Source organism: Arachis ipaensis, chromosome B01, assembly GCF_000816755.2.
Source record: "Arachis ipaensis cultivar K30076 chromosome B01, Araip1.1, whole genome shotgun sequence".
Lineage (NCBI taxonomy): Eukaryota > Viridiplantae > Streptophyta > Magnoliopsida > Fabales > Fabaceae > Arachis > Arachis ipaensis.
Genome location: NC_029785.2, coordinates 126,498,054 through 126,502,529, shown reverse-complemented (window position 1 = coordinate 126,502,529; position 4,476 = coordinate 126,498,054).

Below are 4,476 nucleotides of genomic sequence, written 5' to 3'. Positions count from 1 at the left end.
TGATTACCTAACATAACCCAAACACATATACATGTAGCACTAAATAATTATGATGATGATTATGTTATATTTAATTTGGATAGGAAAAAAAAAATAGTGGAGGGTGGTGACGGTGTGTAAATGCACGTGTATATGCTGAGAACCATAAAATTGATCACTTTGATTATGAGAACATAGATTTGGTAGCATTATATAACTTATGGAAAAGTATAGGTGAACAATAAAAATATTAAACAATATAAATAATAGATATATCGGATATTCATTTTATTAGTGTACAGATAGTTATTTTAATATTAAAATTTAGAGAATTAATTTAAAGATGTAGTATATTTTTATTTGATTGGTAATTATTCATATTGTTTAACAAAACCATTATCCCCTAACATTTCTCATAACTTATTAATTAATGGCATGGTCCAAGTGGGAATTCAAGTTATTCACATTCCATATTGAAACATATCAGAAATATGCATGTCATCGTGGACATTATCATCGTCAATTTAATTTGTTTGCACAACATTTGTGAAAATTATAATATATAATACTAATCATCATCATTATTCGTTGCCACATTTTATAAAAGTGTAATGTGCCTTATGGATGCATGATTGTCTAGATAGAGTATTTTTTTTACCCTCTTTGACTTTTTGGAGTTATATGTAAATAAGATTGAATAAACAACTGTGATAATGAAATATTGATGTCAACAAAATTACAATAAAAATTTAAAAATAATTAAATACATAAAAAAGATTGGATCTATATATTTAATTAACAAAACTAACCAAATTATTAACTAGGGTGAACTCCGATCCATTGACAAACTCTACCATCACTTTTTCTACCAATTGTGCTTTATTACCAAACCACTACTTTCAACCACTACTTCGGTTCTACCACCATATGTACCCCAGAGAAACAATTAAAAATTATTGTATTTTTCAGTGTGACTTTACTAATAAAATTGTGAAAGAATAGGAAAATAAAAGAATTGTGAAAGAAAAAGATAAAAAAATTTTATTGATTGTTGATTGAATGAATTGTAAACTATGAAAGTAAAATTAAGTATATATAGAGTATTGGCCTATGAAAGATAAAAGTAGATAAAGATAAGATATAGAGATAAAGATAAAAATAACTATAAGATAAGATAAAGACTAAATTATCATTTAATTTGTGTATTCTGTTGAGCTGAATTTGTGGGCCGTGAGACGTCTTTATTGTTGTCATGGGCTAAGGTGGAAGAGTGGTTTAATACGCCCCGGCAAGCTGGAGGATGAAAGATGTCAAGAACACTAAGCTTATTCAGATTAAGATGGAAGGGTTGAGGAGACAAAGGCTTGGTGAAGATGTCAGCTAGTTGCCCAGAAGAGGGAATTGGGAGAAGTTTCATCACTCCAGCTTGAGCTTTTTGTCGAACCAAGTGACAATCAACCTCTAAATGTTTGGTCCGTTCATGAAAAACCGGGTTAGCAGCAATATGAAGAGCACTCTGATTATCACAATATAAAACTGGTGGGCGGATAGGAGAGATGCGTAAAAATTGTAACACATTTAATATCCATTGAAGTTCACAAGTTGTGTTGGCAAGTGCACGATATTCTGCTTCCGTGAAAGAGCGGGCAACGGTGGTTTGTTTCTTGGTCTTCCAAGAGACTAAAGAACTGCCTAAGAAGAAACAATAACCTGTTAAAGATCGCCGAGTGTCAGGACATCCGGCCCAATCAGAGTCACTGAAGTCGAGAAGCTGAATTTCTGATTCCCTTGGAAAGAAAAGTCCTTTGCCGGGACTAGTTTTCAGATAGATGAATTTGACAAATAAACTATAATCAGATGAGGTCTGCTGATATCCATGAGATAGCAAAAGATGAGAAAGTTTGTCATACCACATACGACTAGATTGTCGTAAACCATACAGTGACTTTAGTAGCTTACAGCATTGATTCAGTTGAGGAGATATAAATCCGGGTGGCAGAGTCATATAAACATCCTCAGAGAGATCCCCATGTAAGAAAGCATTATTGACATCCAACTGATGTATAGGCCAATGCTTCATAGAGGCCAATGCCAAAACTAATCTGATAGTGGCAGGTTTGACAACAGGGGAGAAAGTTTCCAAGAAATCAACACCTTCAGTTTGAGTGAACCCTTTAGCCACAAGGCGTGCTTTATATCGATCAACTGAACCATCAGGCTTGCGTTTGATGCGATAGACCCATTTACAGCCAACCGGCTTAACCCCTGCAGGGCAATCAACAAGACGCCAAGTTTTGTTCAGCTCAAGAGCATCCAACTCATCTTTCATAGCACTACGCCAATTAGAGTGTTGATTGGCGTCCTTAAAATACTTTGACTCAACGTCAGAATGTAGAGATAAAATAAACTTTTTATGTGAAGATGAAAGAGAAGAAAAAGACATTACTGAAGATAAAGGATACTTGCACTTTGAGGGAGATTGATTTGTAGAGATGAGAGAGGAATTACACAAGTAATCAAAGAGATATGCTGGAGGTCGGTGAGGCCGGTCGGAATGACGAGGATGGGGTTGCTCAGGTGGTGAAGAAGGTGACGGGGGATGAGAAGGTGATGGTGGACTGGTGTCTAGTGTTGAAAGTGATTTGGTGGTCATGTGTTCAACTTGGTTAGGAAACGATAGTGAGGAAGAAGGAGAGGTTGTTGGAGAAAATAAAGAACTAGGTGGAGTTGGGTCAATAGGTATAGGTGAGGGTTCAACTGGAAGACTAACTGAATCTTGTGTTTGAGAAGGTGTGTTTGGCAATGTAGGGCTGAGTGTCTGGAATTGGACATTTTTTGTGACTAAGGGCAAGATCTTTTCATAAAAAATCACGTTTTTAGAAATCTCAATTCTTTTATCTTCTAAAACATAAACAATATACCCTTTGAAACCATATTGAAAGCCAATAAATACAGTCTTTTTGGCTCTTGGATTAAATTTTGATCTATTTGCCATTTGGGTAGAAACAAAACATAAGCATCCAAAAACTTTAATGTCATGATAATTTGGTGGATGATTGAATAAAATCTCAAATGGTGTTTTAAAATTAATTGCAGATGATGGAACTCTATTAAGTAAATAAACAACATGTCTAACAGCATAAGACCAAAAAGATGATGGTAAATTAGATTGAAACATAAGAGCACGAGCTATGTTCAAAATATGTTGATGCTTGTGTTCTACCCTTCCATTTTGTTGAGGAGTTTCAACACAACTACGTTGATGAATAATGAAATAAACCAAGACAAATTTGATGCAATGTGATCTGTGGCACCAGAATCAATGATCCAAGTATTCAAGAATGAATCTCGATTTGAAGAATTGTTAACAGTAGAAAAGGTATTGAAAGAACAAAGATAATGAGTAGTTGGACTTGGCAGAAGCTTAAGTTGGTTTGAAGGACGAGCTTCTTCATTGAAAGAAAGTGCCATGAAAGAAAATTGTTGGGCTGACGAAAGGTCTAAAAGAGACTCCGGATGAAGTTGCTGGTGTGCCCTTTCTCCTTGATCCATGGATGTCAGCAGAGCTCAAGAGGAGCTCTGATACCATAATAAAATTGTGAAAGAATAGGAAAATAAAAGAATTGTGAAAGAAAAAGATGAAGAAATTTTATTGATTGTTGATTGAATGAATTGTAAACTATGAAAGTAAAATTAAGTATATATAGAGTATTGGCCTATGAAAGATAAAAATAGATAAAGATAAGATATAGAGATAAAGATAAAAATAACTATAAGATAAGATAAAGACTAAATTATCATTTAATTTGTGTATTTTGTTGGACTGAATTTGTGAGCCGTGAGACGTCTTTATTGTTGTCATGGGCTAAGGTGGAAGAGTGGTTTAATATTTACTATTACTATATAGACTGAATTTTGGGTAAGACCAACATAAAATAAAATTTGAAACAAAAAAACTAAAGATAATTTACTAAAAATATAGGGTAGGTGGCGGTGGAAAAATATAGGGCAGGTGGCGGTGGGAAAAAGGCATTGGGAATTTGGGATTCACCACCGAATGAACCCTCTCTCTTCAATTTCTCCTTCAAACGGATGAACCCTACCACTTGCATCTGCTTTCTTCTATTATTATTATTATTATAATCGGATCACCCAACAAAGACTATCTAAAGCTCCTGACACCATGGAATTCAGCCCATTCCATCTATTTTCCATTACTAAAAAAATTACTGGAGATGCCAAAAAAGAAAACCATAAATTAATCATCACATTATGCTTTCAATTAATAATTCATGGTAATCAAAGAAAATTGACGAGATTTCTATTACCTCTACAATAACACCAGTTTATGTCTTGACCTTTGGAGATCATAACTACACGTATCTTCACTTGCTGCAGCCACGACATTTAAGCAGATGAGAAAGAAAATTGCATTTCTCATAGTAGCATGCGTTAAATAACTAATAATTTTTTTGAATAATATCAATAATTATTAAT